The 19,483-nt window shown below is 38.2% G+C and overlaps 1 protein-coding gene across 30 annotated transcripts in view; it reads right to left on the reverse strand.

Moving 5' to 3' along the window:
* The window catches only part of TMTC2 (transmembrane O-mannosyltransferase targeting cadherins 2), a 949,512-nt gene that overhangs the window by 134,714 nt on the left and 795,315 nt on the right, over positions 1 to 19,483 (reverse strand). Inside the window, exon 16 of one of the 30 annotated variants that reach the window (XR_014804565.1) lies at positions 2,025 to 3,678. The exons of the other annotated variants lie outside the window; for them this stretch is intronic. The gene's annotated coding sequence lies outside the window, so the exon portion shown is untranslated. Of the gene's footprint in view, positions 1 to 2,024; positions 3,679 to 19,483 lie in introns of those variants that run through there. 30 annotated transcript variants of the gene reach the window in all.

Consider the following 19,483-nt stretch of genomic DNA (forward strand, 5'->3'; position numbering starts at 1 on the left):
AGATCTTATTAGAGACTCTGTTAGAAAATCATGAGGTCGAACTGATGACCTGAATTGTTTTGTTTGTTAGGACTGAAGTTTAACTAGACCTCTGGTTAAGAAGGCTATAAAAACAATTTTAAAGTTGTATGTGGAAATATATAATATTTAATCCTATTGATAGTACAGAGCAACTCTCTAAACTGGGATAAGCTTAGATTCTATCGCATTCTCAGTAGTTTCATCTGTAAAGAGAATACAGTTATTGAAGGCAAAATGTGTGTAATGGCATATTCTTCAGTAATGTAGTACATAAAATATTTTCCAATTATTTTTCTCATGTGCTAGCAAATAAATGAAAAAATAGTTTCTTACGTCTAAATTTTATCTTTGAAAAATCTCATGATTGTTCAGGCATTCTAGTTATTAAAATGCATTAAAATTAAAATTTTAATAAAATAAAAATTCTAATATTTATTTTTCTTTAACTGGGAAGGATATGGAGGGAACTTTATGGGCTATGGAAATCTTCTATGTCTTGACAGAGATGTGGATTACATAGGTGTATGCACTTGTCAAAATTTTTAAAAAAATGTACATTAAAAATTGGAACATATCACTATATGTAAATTTTATCATAAAAAGTAACTACAGGGAGTTCCCGTCGTGGTGCAGTGGTTAACGAATCCGTCTAGGAACCATGAGGTTGCGGGTTCGGTCCCTGCCCTTGCTCAGTGGGTTAAGGATTCGGCGTTGCCGTGAGCTGTGGTGTAGGTTGCAGACGCGGCTCGGATCCCACGTTGCTGTGGCTATGGCGTAGGCCGGTGGCTACAGCTCCGATTGGACCCCTAGCCTGGGAACCTCCATATGCCGCGGGTGCAGCCCAAAGAAATAGCAGAAAGACAAAAAAAAAAAAAAAGGAACTACAAACAATTTTCATTAGTTAAGTTTGTTTTTCACAATAGCATAGGTTATAAATTATCAAATTACTTTTTGTATATTACATAGATTTGAGCAATTAAGTAAATGCATAAAAAATAAGAGAAGTCAAGGAGAACATTGTTGGTAAATACTCCTCAGCTTTGTCCACTGAGAGGATATAAAACCATGGCACAGTGAGTAACAGTGAGTGCATCCAGAATCTAGATCTTGGTTTCCGAGAGTCATTTCCCAGTGAAGAGAAACAGGGCCCTTGGAAGAAAGACTGATCTCAGTATAGGAAAAGTGAATCTTTCCAGGAAGATCTTATTATGCCATAAATGAATAACATGTTAAATATCCTGATCTTGATAACTATTCAATGATTACGTAAAAAAAAGGTTTCTATTCTTGAGGCCTGCAAACTGAAGGATTTAGTGGTAAAAGAACATGTTTCTAATTTACACACACACATACATACACACACTTTATCCTGTTTTCCATCCTCGGTAACACAGTATATTCCCAAGGCATAAAAATTTGAAGTAGGAGCGGGAATATGGTTATACTTTCATTCCTCCTTTTCTCTGCAACTGGCAAAGAACTGTCAGAATGAGGGGGAGGGGATAGTGTTCGGTGAATGGTTGAGTGTGGCAGGGCTCATTGTGTGGCCTCTTAACAAACCCTAAAAAGTAATTATGTCTCCTATAGTTTGTTGGTCTCTTTAGAATGCCCCTGTTTTCAGCTGGGGCCCTACCATCTATGAAGAAAGCATAAGAAATGTCCCATTTATCATTCTGTGATAACTATTACATCTCTAACACGCAAAGTTGGGGTGAAGTAATTGTACATAATGTGGGTAAAATCAGATTCTTTATAAGCTTAACTCAGTGTATACACTGACCCCAACCTAAACAGCATATTCTGTGTTGCTGTATGTAGATGATCAAATCGTTATCCTTGGAACTAGAAATGTTATATGACATTGAAGTTATATAAACATAAAAACAATAAATCATGTTAAAATTATTTAATCTTACACACACACACACACACACACACACACACACACACTTTATTTTGAAAATATAAAATCCAGGTCTGATATTTCTGGGTCAATTAACTCTCTACTAGAAATCTTTACTAGAAAAAAGGTATAAAGCAAAGTTTGTGTTGCTCCATGGACCGGTTAGATTCCCAGATGCTCTCCTGGTCCTTGGAGAGCCACTAGCAAAAATGTTACCAAGTAGGAAGAAAGCTAAAGAAGTCACTGAAGCATGGTGTCAGAGAGCTCTAGATAAGCAAGAAAAACAAAGATTTATAGAGGAACCATAGAAAGAGAATATGTGGTTGTGAGAATAAACCTGTTTCTGGAGGTTTCACTACAAATATATTGCCATTGCTTTTTCGGTAGAGGAGGTAGAAAATTGCCTGATGATATTAAAATCAGTGCATGCTGAAAGCAGCAAACATGTAGGAGACCAAAGTGACCCCAAAATAAAACTTCTCCGCGTTCATAATATATGTATATCAATGCAGCTGTGAACCAGCAACCTACGTGCCAACTGCATTTTCCTTTTGTAACCAGATGATGTGTGTCATGCAGACCTCACATTCCAGTGAAAATTAGGATATGTGACTTTACAATCAAGCACCTAATATTTGGAGCAGAAAAGCTTATGTACAAAGAATACAAAGTAATGTTTTACTGAAACAGTCATGCATTCACTATAATGTACAATGGCTGCTATCAAGGGAAAATATACCACAGAAATAATGGTTAAACCAAGCAAGGTAATCTGCTTTGGATCCCACCATTCATATTCCTAAGATCTTAGACAAATAAAATTTTTGTCTTCGTAATTTGTGAAATAGGACAATTTCCAGTCACTTTTGTCATTTCTAGTAATTGTGAAATTATGATCTCAAATACTTGTAGGAAATTTTTAGAGCCTCTTCTTCCCAGAGAGAAAAAAATGATAATTTTAAATCCTCTATATCATTATGAACAAATTTCAGCGTTTTCTGCAACAAAGAAACTGATTTGTTCTAAACTAAGAATATGCAAAGTCCTCAAATGATGCAGGCACCTTAAAAGATGATACTTGGTCTTCTCACAACCTTACCTTTCCTTGTTTCTAGAGCAATAACTGGGGGAAGTCTCAGCATGGATTCACTATGGAAATACTATGCCTGGGGAAGAGGGATGCATAATATTTTTGTTCTTGCTTAGTCTCTTGAGAAGGTCTATAAGCAATTATACATCAATAACAGTGAGAATCTAGAGGTCGAATATTTGTTTGTAAACATAATTCTCCACTAAAAGGAACTTAGGCCCCCTAGAAAAAAAGACTGATTTTAGGGCTGAGGAAGGAAAGGTACATGAAACCAGAACTTTTTTTTTATGCTAGAAAATAAAATGCTCTAAGAATGATAGGACATATCAAAAGGACACAGGGATTATTTTGAGCGGCTCATATTGGTCACTTGTGGAACGTCAAAAAATAAATAATGATAGCAATAGATTTTAACTCATTCAAGAAACAATGGCCTGGAGTTCCTGTTGTGGCACGTGGAAAAGAATCTGACTAGGAACCATGAGGTTTCAGGTTCGATCCCTAGCCTCGCTCAGTGGGTTAAGGATCCGGTGTTGCCGTGAGCAGTGGTGTAGGTTGTAGACGCGGCTCAGATTTGGTGTTGCTGTGGCTCTGGCATAGGCTGTCTGCAACAGCTCCAAATCAACCCCTAGCCTGGGAAACTCCATGTGCTGTGGGTATGGCCCTAAAATGACAAAAAAAAAAAAAAAAAAAAAAAAGGAAACAATGGCCCATAAAAAAAAAAAAAAAAACAGAAAAAGTTGATGCTGTAAGAAAATCATCAGTGGATACTTAAGAGGGTAAAAGTTACATGAAGGATAGAATAATTGCATATATAGTTGCATTTTTTCCGACATTACTTAAGAACAAAGTGGCGAAATGGAACTGTATAGCTAAGAAACTCTCATAAGCAGATGCCGTAGTGACAGCATGAACAGATGTATTATTACCAATATTGGAGCAAATTGATAACATCCATTTCCTGATGTAATGTCATGAGAAAGAGTCTCTCTTCTGTGTATTCATGTCTCAAATACCTAATCTATGTCCGATCATGAGGAAATATCAGAAAAATCCAAATTGAGGGATAGTCCACAAAATACTTGCCACCCACTTTTCATGAAAGTCTAATTCACAAAAGCCTGAGAAACTTTCAGAGAAATGGAGCCTAAGGAGAAAATATATCCAAATGCAGGGAGTGTTCTTGCCTCAGTCCTGGGATGGGAAATTTAACAGCTGTGAAAAACTGATTGAGACCAATTCTAGACACAAAATCAGAATATGGTTTCTGAATTAAATAGCAGAATTATATATTACTGTCAATTTTTATTTTGATAGTTGTGCAGTGGTTATTAAGAGAATATTCTTGTTCTTAAGAAATAAATATTTAACACACCCAGTTTAACGTAACTATTTTATTTGCAACTTACTCTCAAAAATCAAGAAAATTTTTTTCACACACATAGAAAGAGAAAGACAAAAATGCAATGAGAGCAAAATATGAACAATTGGCGAATCTGAGTAAAGGACAAACAACAGAGCTTAGTACTATCCTGCACCTTTTTAAAAGCATGTCTTAATTTGGAAAAAAATACCAAAAAAAAAATCAAGAACATAGGAACAGAAAGATGATACAGTTGACTACAGTGGAAAATAATGAAATCCCCTAATTGTTACTGCTATCTCAGTTTTCAATCTGGGAGCCAGTCCGTTGGAGGGGTGGTTGGATTCTCTTGAGGAGTCTTTTTTAAATTTTTTTTGCTTGAGTATTTTTCATTTTTTGTGAATGTTCAGTTTTGATTTGTGGTTGCCCTGTTTTTTAAGTATGTTAACTCCTTCCTATATCTGCTTGCTTTAACCTGATATTATATATGCTCAAACACATCATTAAAATAAAAAAAAGAACCTATATTTTCTTACTTTCCTTCTCCACAATGTACGATTTTAATGTCTTTTTTTTTCCCCCCCAACATCTTCATGTTTAGATCTGTATGCTGGCTGATTTAAGTGACTGCTTTCCAATTGTGGTTTCCTCCAACCTAATTCTTCTTTTTTTCTTTTTCTTTTTCTTTTTTTTTTAAATTTAGAGAAGCCCTTTCAGTATTTCTTTTAGAATGGGTTTAGTATTGCTGTACTCTTTTAGCTTTTGTTTGTTGGAAAAAATTTTTATTTCCCCTCTATTTTAAATGATATTCTTCCTGGATAGAGTATTCTAGGTTGCACATTTTTTCCTTTCAGCCCTTTAAATATATCTTGCCACTCCCTTCTGGCCTGTAGTGTTTCTGCAGAGAAATCAGCTGATAGCCTTCTGGGGGTTCCTTTATAATTAATGCTTTGCTTTTCTCTTGCTTTTAGAATCCTCTCTTTAATTTTTGCCATTTTTATTATAATATGTCTTGGTGTGGGCCTCTTTGGGTTCAACTTGTTTGTTTGGGGCCCTCTGTGCTTCCTGTATCTTGATATCAGTATCCTTTAGATTTGGAAAGTTTTCAGCCATAATGTCTTCAAATATATTTTCAATCCCCTTTTCTTTTCCTTCTGGAATTCCTATTATGCGCAGATTGGCCCGCTTTATATTATCCCACAGGTCTCTTATTTTGCTTTCCCGTTTTTTCATTTGGTTTTCTGTCTGCTGTCCTGATTGGGTGATTTCCATTATTCTATCTTCCACATCACTAATTTGTTCTGCATTATTTATTCTGGTCTTTATTGCCTTTAGTTCAGTTTGTATCTCTGCAAATGAATTTTCTAGTTTTTCTTGGCTCCTACTTATATTTTCTAGTTCCTTTCTAAAGGAATCTGCATTAGTATTCATATCCTCTCTTAATTCCTTCAGTATTTTCACTCTCTCCCTTTTGAACTCAATGTCTATCAGATGCAGAGGTCTGTTTCATTGTTGAGAGCTTTAGGTGAACTCTCCTGTTCCTTTACCTGGGAATGGTTTCTGAGCTTCTTCATCTTGCTTGTGTTTTTCTTTTTCTGTGAGTTTGGGGAGGCCAAACTGTAGTCTTGTAAGGCTACTTCTATGCAAGAGTGCCCCTTTGTATTTGGGGGGGGGTTACTATTTATTTTTGGTGTGGGAGTTTGAATATTTGCTGTCTCTTTCTTCAATGTGAGCAGGCTGTTATCTCCAGCAGTCTAAGTGTGTTTTCAGAGAGAAGGAGGCAGTGGGTAGGGCCAGTAGTCAGTGCCTGATCATTGGGCTCTCAACAGCAGCAAGGACCTGCAGGAAGGTGGCACAGACTACTTCTAGTTGCAGGGCCCTGGGAAGTGGTAATGAGCTCTAGGCAGATCTACAAGGTGACCAGAGCATTTGGCAGTAGCAGCAGCAGGGTGCGTGAGTTCCCAGGGGAATGAGAGCAGCAACAGCTAGTGTTTGATTGCAATGCCCTCCTCTGAGGTGATTGGAACCGCAGGTGGTGCCTGTTCGGGGACCCCTATTGGGAAGAGGCCATGACCATCTCTAGAGTCAGTGATGACTGTGGTGGTTTGCCCCCCCACCTGTAGACTTTGCATGAAGCAAGCCATCCCACTTAGCCCACATATGTTGTAAAGGCCACTCCTAGTTGCAGGATCCTGGGAAGTGACAGAGATCGGGCATGTGGGTACTGCATTGGCAGCAGCAGGTCGGGTGTGTTTCCGGGGGTGCCAGAGCCCCAACAGGTGGCAGTCACAGTGCCGTCCTCTGTGGTGCCCTTGAGATGCATGGTCACAGACCCCCTAGTGGTGGCGAGCCACTCCCACCTCTGGAGCCAGAGATAACTACGGTGGTTTGACCTTACCTCCTGTAGACCATGCCAGAAGCACCTTGTTCTGCTTAGCCCACACAGGAGGTGTGGCACAAGCTGCTTCTAGTTGCAGGTTCCTGGGAAGGCACAGTGATCAAGCATCTGGGCACTGCCCAGACTGTTCGGCAGTGGCAGCAGCTGGGAGGGTGTGCTCCCAGGGGAGTGAGAGCATCAACAGGTGGTGTTCCGTTACAATGCCCTTCTCTGTGGTGCCCTCTGAGGTGGTTGGGGCTGCAAGTGATTTTTGTTCAGGTATCCCCAGTGGTGGCAGGCTATGCCCACCTGGAATCAGGGATAACTGCAGTGGTTTGCCTCCACCACCTGCAGACCATGCAAGAAGCACCCTGTCCCACTTAGCCCACGATGCTCCTAGTTGTAGGGTCTTGGGAAGGGACAGTGACCAAGTGTCTGGGCACCACCCAGAGTGTTTGGCAGTGGCAACTGCAGGGCAGGTGTGTTCCTGGGGGAGTGAGAGCAACAGCGTATGGTGCTTGATTGCAGTGCCCTCTTTTTTTCTTTCTGGCCAACCCCTGAGGTGACTGGGTTTGCAGGTGGAGCCAACTCACAGGCCCCCTGGGGTGGCAAGCCATGCCTACCTCTGGCCTCTGAGATGACCACAGCAGTCTGTCCCTGCCACGTGTAGATCATGCAAGAGGCACCACATGGCACTTAGCCCCCTGATGCCCTTAGCCAACACAAGAGGTGCCTGGCCACTGGTAGCCTGCATAAGAAGCGCCCAATCTCCCCTAAACGAGCAAGAGACTTCTCTCTGCCCATAGCCTGCACCAGAGCTGCTCTGCCCTCTGAGAGCCCCCGAGGATGAGCACTCTCTGGTGCAGGGAATTTCCTATGGTGGCTGCCCCTCCTCTTCTCCCCCCAACAACAGCGCCTTGCCTCTCCTGAGGGTCCAGACCTTCTCCTGGGTTTCCTCTGCAGTGGTGTTCCCCTCCCCAGCCCATGGCATACCGCTCCCCTTCCAGTGGCTCACTGCTCCCTAGCCCCTCAGGCTGTCCCCACACACCCAGCAACAGTCCTCTCCCTGGGACTGACCTCAGGAGCCTATGTCTCAGCACCCAGTCCCCGCCCAAGCATCTCAGGCTGTGGTGTCCGGGGCAGTGGCCAGTGGTTCAGATGATCTCGGTGGCTCTCACTCTGCTTTGCTGTTCTCAGTCCAGCTGCTGCGCTTTTCTCAGCGACTTTGAGGTCCTGCTGACTCGGCTGATCTTTCCATCAGTTAGGAGGCTTCCCAGGATGCGGGTTCCTTTTCTCCTTCATGGCTCCCTCTCAAGAATGCTAGTCCTATCTTGATTTCTTTTCTCTCTCTCTCTTTTTTTTTTTCTTTCGCTTTATCCAGTTATGTCAAGAATTTCTTGTCCTTTTTGGAGGTTTAAGTTCTTCTGCCAGCATTCAGTGGATGTTCATTGCAAGTCGCTTTACATGTAGATGTGTTTTTTTGATGTGTTTGTGCCAGAAGGTGAACCCAACCTCTTACGCCCCTGCTATCTTGCTCCGCCTCCTCTTTTATTTTTAAATGGGTGTGGCCCTGTGCCAATAAAACTTTATTTACAGGAAAAATGGAAGGCTGCAGGCCAGTTAGCCAAGCCCTGACCTACTGAAATGCTATTTTTTAAATTTAAAAAATTTTTTATTACTCAGTGAATTTTATTACATCCGTAGTTGTACAATGATCATCACAACCAAATTTTATAGCATTTCCATCCCAGCGCATCCCTCCACCCCCCCAAACTGTCTCTTTTGGAAACCATGAGTTTTTAAAAGTCTGTGAATCAGTATCTATTTTGCAAAGAAGTTCATCGTGTCCTTTTTTTAGGTTCCACATGTAAATGATAGCATATGATGTTGGTGTTTCACTGTCTAACTTCACTTAACATGATAATTTCTAGGTCCATCCATGTTGCTGCAAATACCATAATTTCTTTCCTTTTAATGGCCGAGTAATATTCCATTGGAGATGCACCACATCTTCTTTATCCACTCCTCTGTTGATGGGCATTTAGGTTGATTCCATGTCTTGGCTATTGAAAATAGTGCTGCAATGAACATTGGAATATGCGTATCTTTTTGAGTCATGGTTTTCTCTAGACAGATGCCCAGCAGTGGGATTGCTGGATCAAATGGTAGTTCTATTTTTAGTTTTCTGAGGAATCTCCATACTGTTTTCCACAGTGGTTGCACCAATTTACAATCCCCCCAACAGTGTATTAGGGTTCCTTTTTCTCCACACCCTCTCCAGCACATAGTGTTTATAGACTTTTTGATGCTGACCATTCTGGCTGGTATAAGGGTGGTACCTCATAGTGGTTTTGATTTGCATTTCTCTAATGATGAGTGATGTTGAACATCTTTTCATGTTTTTTTTGCCATCTATATGTCTTCTTTGGAGAATCATCTGTTGAGATCTTTGGCCCATTTTTTGATGGGATTGTTTGTTTTTTTGGGTATGGAGCACAGAAGGTGTTTATAAATTTTGGAGATCAAACCCTTGTCAGTCACTTCATTTGCAAATATTATCTCCCATTCTGTGGGTTGTCTTTTCATTTAGTTCAGGGTTTCCTTTTCTGTGCAGAAACTTTTAATTTTAATTAGGTCCCACTTGTTTCTTTTATTTTTATTGTCACTACTATAGGAAGTGGTGCTGAGAAGATATTGCCATGGTTTATGTCACAGTGTTTGGCCTATGTTTTCCTCTAAGAGTTTTATAGTATCTGGTCTTATATTAGGTCTTTAATCCACTTGGAATTTATTTTTGTGTATGGTGTTAGGAAGTGTTCTAATTTCATTCTTTTACATGCAGCTGTCCAGTTTTCCCAGCACCACTTATCATAGGGACTGTCTTTTCTCCATTGTATATTCTTGCCTCCTTTATGATAAATTAGTTGACTGTAGGTGTGTGGGTTTAATTCTGAGCTTTCTATGCTGTTCCACTGATCTCTATTTCTGTCTTTGTGCCAGTACCTTATGGTTTTGATTACTGTAGCTTTGTAGTATAGTCTGAAGTCAGGGATCCTGATTCCTCCAGCTCCATTTTTCTTTCTCAGGATGGCTTTGGCTATTCAGGGTCTTTTGTGCTTCCAAACAAAATTAAAATATTTTGTTCCAGGTTTATGAAAAATATGTCCTTTGTAATTTGATAGGGATTGCACTGAATCTGCAGATGGCCTTGGACAGTATAGTCATTTTGATAATATTGACTCTGCCAATCCAAGAGCATGGAATGTCTTTCCATCTATTTGTGTCACCCTCAAGTTTTAATAGTACTGATTATTTTCACATTTCCACAAAGTTACTTTGGCAGTTTACCAGAGTAACTGTCTCTGTGGAAAAGAGAATAATTAGATCATTCATTGGCTACTGCTTGCAAGAAATAAGCAGACTTTTATTTATTTAGTTAATTAGTTAGTTGGTTAATTATCTAGAAGAGAATGGATAGTGGTGTACTTGTAGGCTAGCTCTCTAACCTAGAAAGAAAACTCCTAATTTTTAATGTTTGCAAATTTATATGGTGTAAATCCTCCCATCAAGGCCAATTTTAAGATACCAACAGCTTAACAATTGGCAATATTTCGAAAATTTTTTTTCTATTTTTTTATTTGATTATTTTTTTAACTTTATTTGAATATAGTTGACTTACAGTGTTTTGTTAGTTTCAGGTGTAAAACAAAGTGAACCCAGTTGTACATATATCCATTCCTTTCCAGATTCTTTTCCATATAGGTTATTACAGATTATTGAGTTAATAATCTACCATGCTATACAGTAGGTCCTTGTTAGTTATCTATTTTAAATATAATAGTGTGTATATGTTAATCCCAAATTCCTGATTTATTTCTTTCCCAAGTATTTTAGCTTTGGTAGCCATAAATTTGGTTTCCAAATCTTTGAGTCTATTTCTGTTCTATGAATAATTTCTTTTATATGAATTTTTTTAAATTCCACATATTAGTCATGTCCTGATATCTGACTTTCTGACTGACATACTTAACTTAGTATGATCGTTTCTAGGTCGATCCATTTTGCTGCAAATGCATTATTTCATTCCTTTTTTATAACTGAGTAATAATCCATTGTATATATGCATCACATCTTCTTTATCCATTCCCTTACTAATGGAGATTTAGGTTGCTTCCATGTCTTGGCTCTTGTAAATAGTGCTGCAATGAATGTTGGAGTGCATATATCTTTTCAAATTACGGTTTTCTCTGGATATATTACAAGGAGTGGGATTGCAGGATCATATGGTAATTCTGTTTTCTCCACAGCCTGTCCAGCATTTATTGTCAGCAGACTTTATGATGATGGCCATTCTTCCTGGAGAGAAGCAATACCTGTTTTGATTTGCATTTCTCTAAAAATTAACGATGTTGAGCATCTTTTCATGTGCTTTTTGGCCATCTGTCTGTTTTTGGAGAAATACACATTTAGATCTTCTGACCATTTTTTGATTGGGTTGTTCTTTGATCTAAAGCTGCATTAGATCTTTGTTCCATGTGCACTTGAGGAGAATGTGTGTCCTGCTGCTTTCAGGTAAAACATTCTGTAAATGTCAAGTCCATCTGGTCTAATGTGTTATTGAAGACCTGTGTTTCTTTACTGATTTTCTATTTGGATGGTCTATTGATGTAGATAGGGTTTAAAGTCCCCCATCATTATTGTGTTACTGACAATTTCTCCATTTATGTCTGTTAGCACTTGCCTAATATATTTTGGTGCTCCTGTGTTGAGTGCATATATATTTGCAATTGTTATATATTTTTCTTGGATTGATCTCTTGATTATTAGGTGGTGTTCTTCCTTGTGTCTTGTGACAGTCTTTATTTTAAGGCCTATTTTTTCTGATAGGAGTATTGCTACTCCATCTTTCTTTTGATTTCTATTTGCATGAAATATCTTCTTCCATCCCCTCATTTTTCAGTCTGTGTGTGTCTAGATCTGAAATGCATCTCTTGTATACAACCTATATATAGGTCCTGCTTTTGTATGCATTCAGCTGGTCTCTGTCTTTTGGTTAGAGCATTTAGTGCCTTTACATTCAAGGTTATTATTGATATATATGTACTTGAAATTTTCTTAATTGCTTGGTCTTATTATTGTCAGAATTTTTTTCTTCCCTTCCCATTTTGTTCTCTAGTGATTTGCTTGTTATCTTTAGCTATATTTGGATTGCTTTTTATTTTTATGAGTGTGTCTATTGTAGTTTGTTGGTTTATGGTTCCCACAAGGTTTTGATATAGCATTATACACACACACACACACACACATATATATAAATTTATTTTAAATTTCCAGTCTCTTAGAGCATGTTGAAAATATATTTGAAACTACTTGTACTCTCCTCTTCTCATGATTGCTGACTTTGATATTATGTTTATGTATGGATGATTTCCTACCTTTATTGACTGTTTGGCTTTACTTGTGAGTTTTCCCATTTGTATGCTTACCACTTCTTTCTTCAGTGTGTGCTGTCTATTCTCCCCTTGACAGATTGGACTGATGTTGTGACCAGAGCCTGCACTGGATATTGAGAGGGGCCTCCTATTTGCTCTGTGATTGTCACTGCCCTGTAAGGGGCAAGCTCTGCTCCCTAGTTGTTGCATAGAAGCCCCCAGATCTGTTGCTGAGCCATATGTCTGATCTGTTTCTGAACTATATGTCTGTACAAGATAGGAAGAATTGCAGCACTCCCACTGGGAGTGGAGCCACTGAGTATACCTCTGCTGGAGGTGTTCACCTGTGAGTGTGTTCTGTAGGTTTGAACCTACTTTGTAGATTCACAAAGTACACTTGTTGGCACTGCTCTCAGCCCTACCTTAACTATGGGTATGTCAGTAATTTCCCTGGTATCTCTCCAGCATTGTTTCACCTGGCCACCAGCACATATTCAAAAGTTCAGGAACCAGGGCTGCAGCATTTCTGCACCTAGGCCCACTGTGGGAGCTATGGAGGCTACTCAGACTTTGGGCTTGTCCAACCCTGAGTGTACATACACACAAAGGCCATAACTGCTAATGCCAGACCCTTTCAACTGTGGGAGCACTTATTCATTCAGACATTCCACAAGCACTAAATTTAAAAGGCTGGCAGAGGAGATATAATCTGTAGTTCATGCAGCTGGAAGGGGGGGTTTCAGCTCTTCCTCCTTACTTGCAGGGCCCCAGGGGCTCAGTTGTAATTACAGTCCCACCTCTATATGTGAGCAATCCACTGGTGACTGCTCCCAAAGCAGCAGGTGCATGGGGGGGCAGGCAGTGATCAGTGTGGGTGGGGAGGTGAGATGGGGCTGCAATTGGGAATGTCCACATGCCTTTCCAGATGGGAGGGGCAGGGTTTTGATAAGGGAAGCAGTCCAACTCAGGTGGCTGCCTCCTCTAGAGCCCACAGATGCAGGAGCCTGTGTGGGGAAGGAGGCTGCAAGAGTGGCCCTGCCCCTGTCATTCCACAGCATCTGTGGCAGCCCAGGCCCCCTCTCCAAATATTCCCGTTTGCAAGACTCTGCCCTCCCATACCTCCAGTCTGTCTCACACAGGTAGCTGGCCCCTCCCCAGTTCTGTTCTCCAGGCCCCACACTCCAACACTCAGCCCCCACCCATATTAGCAGACACACATCTCAAGTTTGGGCATGCAGGGCGGTTGCACAGACCATCTGTATGTGTCTCTGTCTGTCTTGCCTACCACAGACCAGCTGTTGTGCTTTCCTGTGAGCCTCCAAAGCTCCTCTCCTGCCCAAGTTGGTCTCCTCTCCTTCAGGTCCCTCCCTCAGGTGCAGGTCCACAACTCTTCTGCCTTTCTTTTTTTTTTTTTTCCCTTTATCACACTGCCTTGTTACCTGGAGATCCCTCTTGTCCTTTCATATGTTTGAATTCTTGGAATTCTTTTGCCAGTGTTCAGTAGATGTCCTATGAGGGTTGTTCCATTTGTAGATGTATTTTTTTCTTTCTTTCTTTTTTTTTTTTTTAGGGCCTCACCTGCCACATATGGAGGTTCCCAGGCTACCGGGTTTAATTGGAGCTGTAGACACTGGCCTACACCACAGCCACAGCAGTGCAGAATTCGAGTCACATCTGTGACCTACACCACAGCTCATGGTAACATTAGATCCTTAACCCACTGAGTGAGGTCAGGGATCAAACCCAGGTCTTCATGGATACTAGTCGGGTTTACTACTGCTGAGGCATGATGGGAACTCCTATAGATGTATTCTTGATGTATTCCTGGAAAGAGGTGAATTCCATGGTTTCCTGTTGTGCTATCTTGATCTCCCCCACTGATAACCTCTAATTTTTCAGTTTTTCAAAAATTTTGTATTAATGAGATATTATTGGTAGTAAACCATTATATTAGTTTTAGGCATACAACATAAGGATTTAATATTGGAAAAACTGCAAAATGGTCCCCACAGTAACTCTAGCTGACATCTAGCCACATATATGGTTAAATTTTTTTTCTTCTGATGAGGACTTTTAAGATCTATTCTCTTAGCAGCATTCAATATGCAGTATTATTAGCTTCAGTTCACTCTTGAACAACGTAGTTTTGAACTGCACAGGTCCACGTATCCATGTTTTTTCCTCAGTAGTAAATCGTACAATACTCTGCCATCTGCGGTTGGTTGAATCAAAAATGGAGAGCCACAGATATGAAGAGCTGACTCTAAGTTGTATGTGGATTTTCACCTGTATGGGATTTCAGCACCTCTAACCCCAGCGTTGTTTGAGAATCATCTATAGTCACCAATGCTATACATTACAGCTCCATGATTTATTTATTTATTTCATAGCTGGAAATTTATATCATTTGACCCCCTTCCCCCATTTTACTCAACCCCCATGCTGCCAACCTCCGTATCTATGAGTTCAGGTTTTTTTTTTTTTTTATATTCCATATGTAAGTGAGATCATGAGATATTTTTCTGTTTTTTGTCTGACTGATTTCACTTGGTATAACACCCTCAAGATCTATCCATGTTGTGATAACTGGCAAGATTTCCTTTTTACGGCTGAATAGTATTTCATTGCGTGTGTGTGTGTATATATATATTTATACATATTTATCACACATTTATCAGTGGATAAATGAATAGAAACTTTGGTTATTTCTCTATCTTGGCTACTATATATAATAGTGCGAGATCGTGAGGGTGGAAAAAAAAGAAATCGTGAGGGTGTATACATATATTTTTAGTTCATCTTTTCATTTTTTTTTTTGTATAAATACCCAGCAGAGTAATTGCTGGGTCATGCATTAGTTCTATTTTTATTTTTCAAGTATCTCCATATTGTTTTCCATAGTGGAGGCACCAATTTAAATTCCCACCAACAGTGCACAGAGGTTTCCCTTTCTCCACTTTCTTACCAATACCTGTTATTTCTTGTCTTTGATAATGGCCATTCTAACAGGTATGAGGTAATAGCTCATTGTGGTTTTGTTTGAATCTCTGAGGATTGGTGATATTGCATATCTTTCTACGTACCTGTTGGCCATTTTTATTTCTTCTTTGGAAGAATATCTATTCAGATCTTCTGCCCATTTTTTTTAGATTTTTGTTGTTGCTGTTGTTGCTATTAACTTGTTTCAGTTCTTTGGGTATTAACTCCTTATCAGATACAGGGTTTGCAAATACTTTCTCCTATTCAATAGGTTGACTTTTCATTTTGTTGACTATATCACTTGTGAACTTTCTCAATATCCTGAATGTGGATTAAGAGCTGTCATGACAAAAAGTCCTAAAACGCACACATTTTCCTTGCCAGATAGTAAGAAGCAGCATTGACCTTTACATAGCACAAAGGTTAATCTGCACAAAATTTACAGTTGGCTGTTCATATCCTCAGTTTCTCTTCATTGACCAATTCAACTAACCATGGACTGGGTTGTGCTATAATATTCACTATTGAAAAAAATGCACATATAAGTGGACTACATAGTTCATAGCTACATTTAAGGGTCAACTGTGATATTATATCTCAAGTGTAATGGCAGAGATTAATTTTATCACCCTTCAAAGTGTCACTAAAGTATGCATGGATGCTTGTCCCTATTACAGTCCTCCTAATTTACTAGTGTAAGCCCTGTAAAATCCTGAGGGATAATGGTGGGCATGGCGAATGTGTCAGATAGTTATTGCTACAAAACAAATTGCCACAAATTTAGTGGCTGGAAACAACATGCATTCATTATCCGCAGTGTCTGTAAGTCTGGGCACAGTTTAACTGGGGCTTCAGGGTCTCAGGATACTATAATCCACATTTAGGCTAGAACGGAATTTCATCAGTGTCAAATGTGGAAATATGTGGTCCAGAACTCATTCAGGCCATTGGCAATATTTATTTCAAGTGTTTGCATGACCAAGGTCTCAGTTTCTTACTGGAGAATGCTCTTGCACAAAGAGGCTATCTGTGTTTCCTTGGACATGGGAATTCTAACATGGCCTCTACTTCATGGTAGCTTGCTTCTTCAAGCCAGCAAGGGGGCCTCTCTAACACATTGGCTAGTGATGTGGATTTCACGCATATTATATTGACAGTAGGGACACCCCAACATCTTTGGTATGTTTCATTGATTGCACGTGAAGGGAGGAGATTATACAAGATCATGAATAGCAGTAAGCAGGAATTATTGGGAGTTACCTTAGTGTCTATTCACTAGCATGGACTTCTGTAAATTTTCTTAATAATAGCTGCTACCATACTAGCTATAGTATATTTACTTGAACAGAGAGGATGTTTTAAAATGATAAAGGAATTTTCTCTCAGGATATTAAATGCTAAATTTTTATGTACCTGATACCAGCTTTAAATTAAAGCCTACTGATTTTCTTATAAACAAAAGAATGGATAAGTTATGGCCTAGTCACACAATGAAATACTACTATGCAGTGAGACTGAACAAACTCCAATATGGTATACTTTTGTTTCAAAAAACCTGTCTAAGATAATTATGCATTTTTATTTTTACTGAAATGACAGACGAGAAATACTGATTGCCTACAAAAGAGAAATCCAGATAAAAATTATATGTAGCTTATTGCTAAAATATTACTACCATAAATATTTATTTTCTGTGAAACCAAATTCAAAATATAACAGCTAAAAGTACACAAAGGCCATACTTCTAACACATAGAAAAAAAGATATTTCTTCACATATTGTCAAACAAAACATACAAACAGAAAAAGATAATACATTGTAAAGAGTAGAATAAATAATAGAACAAAATTCCATGTTAAAAAAACATTGGCATACCTTCATGGCATACCTCATCAACTTATGCAATTACAAGCCCTTCAGTGACAAAATTATAGCTTATACAGCAGTAGTTATCACGATACAAAAATGATATATTTAGTATAATGTATAATTATATAAACATTATATATTATATATAAAGTAAAATAATATTGCCTAGTTTTAAAATTCTCTTGATATGGTTTAAAGCTATAAAAGAGTATATTTTAATCCATTATTTACTTAATTTAATAATAATAAGAAGAAAGAGGGTAAAGGTGGAAGAGAAGAATAAAATTATCAGCAAGAGAAGAAATAGGGGAGAAAGAATTGTGTTACAACAACTGATACTAATAAACGTCTCTGTAATGGGTACTGACAACATGACAGGCACCATTCAAAGCAGTTAATGTATCTTAATTAGGGCCTCTCTGAAATGAGAAGAGGATGCCATCAGAATATTAGGTCCAAATAAATATGTAGGAAGCATTAAATACCACTAGCAATATAAAAACAAATACTAATATTTACCTACAAATTAGGACATACTATCTAATATTTTTATGTCATTGGAATTTTGATAGGAATTGCTGTTAACTGTATAGATTGCTTTAGGTAGTATGGACATTTTAACAGTATTAATTCTTTTAATCCATAAGCCCAGACTAAATTTCTATTTACATGTGTCTTCATTTTTTTCACTGTCTTATAGTTTTCAATGTCCAGGTTGCCTATTTGGTTAAATCTGTTCCTAAATTTACCTTCTTTGTGATGCAATTGTAAATGTGATTTCTCTTTCTGATATTATTAGTGTATAGATATGCAAAATATTTTTTGTCTAGTGACTTTTTACTTGAACTTCACTGAATTGATTTTCTAATACTTTTTTTTTTTTGGCTAGAATCTCTGTATATAATGTGTCATCTACAAATAGGGGCAGTTTTACTTCTTTTAAATTTTGTTGCCTTTTTTTTCTTGCCTCATTTCTCTAGCTAGAACTTCTAAGTATGTTGATTCAAAGTGGACAGAGGGGGCAGCCTTGTCCTGTTTCTGATTTTAGAGGAAAAGATTTTAGCTTTTCACCACTGAGGGTGATGTTAGCTGTGGGCTTGTCATATATAACTTTTATTATGTTGAAGTAAGTTCCCTCCATACCCACTTTGCTGAAAATTTTTATCAAAAATGAATGTTGAATTTTGTCAAATGCTTTTTCTCTGCATCTACTTAGGAAATCATGATTTTTATCCTTCAGATGTGGAATATCATGTTGATATTTTGGATGTTGAATCATCCCCACATCTTGGAATAATTCCACTTGATTATGGTATCTGATTTTATCTAAATTTAATTTCCTTGGATTATAGTTGACTTACAATATTGTATTAGTTTCAGGTATACAGCATAGTGAATCAGTCATACATACAAATATATCCATTCTTTTTGCCCATACAGATTATTATAAATGATTAAGGAGATTTTCCTATGCTATACGATCGGTTCTCATTAATCATCTATTTTGTACAGTAGTGTGTATATATTACTCCCACCCTCCCCTTACTTACCCCCTCACAGTTTCACCTGTAGTAACCATAAGATTGGTTTTGAAATCTGTTTTTGTTTAATAAGTTGTTTTATATCATTTTTTTAGATTCCACATATAAGTGATCTCATATGATATTTGTCTTTCTTTGTCTGATGTACTTCACTCAGTGTGATAATATCTAGGTCCTTCCATGCTACTGCAAATGGCATGATTTTATTCTTTTTTATGGCTTGGTAATATTCCATTGTACTATATATCTTCTTTATCTATAACTCTGTCAATGGACAATTAGGTTGCTTCCATGTCTTGTCTATTGAAATAATGCCACAATGAATATTGGAATATGTAACTTTACAAATTATGACTTTCTCCAGATGTATACCCAGGAGCAAGATTGCAGGATCAGAGGGTAGTTCTATATTTACTTTTTAAGTTCTGTATTTAGTTTTATTCTGCATAGTGGTTGCACCAATTTAGAGTCCCACCAGCAGTATAGGAGGGTTCTCATTTCTTTATACCCTCTCAAGCATTTCTCCACACCCTCTCTGACATTTGTTGTTTGTAGACTTTTTGATGATGACCATTCTAACTGTTGTGTGGTGTTGGCTCATTGTACTTTTGATTTTATTTCTCTAATAATTAGTGAGGTGTTTCATTTGTTTTTTGGCCCTCTTTTTTTTTTTTGAAGAAATATCTTTTTAGATTGTCTATTTTTTTATTGTTTTTTGTTTTGTTTTGTTTTTTAATTTAAAGCTGCATAAGATCTTCATATATTTTGGAGATTAGTCCCTTGAGAGTCACTTCATTTGCAAAGATTTTTCTCACACTCCATGGTTCATTTTTTAGGTTTTTTTTTATGATTTCCTCTTCTGTTCAAAAGTTTTTAAGTTCAGTAGGTCCCATTTCTTTATTTTCATT

This window comes from Sus scrofa, chromosome 5 (genome assembly GCF_054392235.1).
Source record: "Sus scrofa isolate SSC_HxYL_T2T_F1_AM1 chromosome 5, Sscrofa_HxYL_maternal_Yorkshire_Landrace_v2.0, whole genome shotgun sequence".
In the NCBI taxonomy this organism is placed as follows: Eukaryota; Metazoa; Chordata; class Mammalia; order Artiodactyla; family Suidae; genus Sus; species Sus scrofa.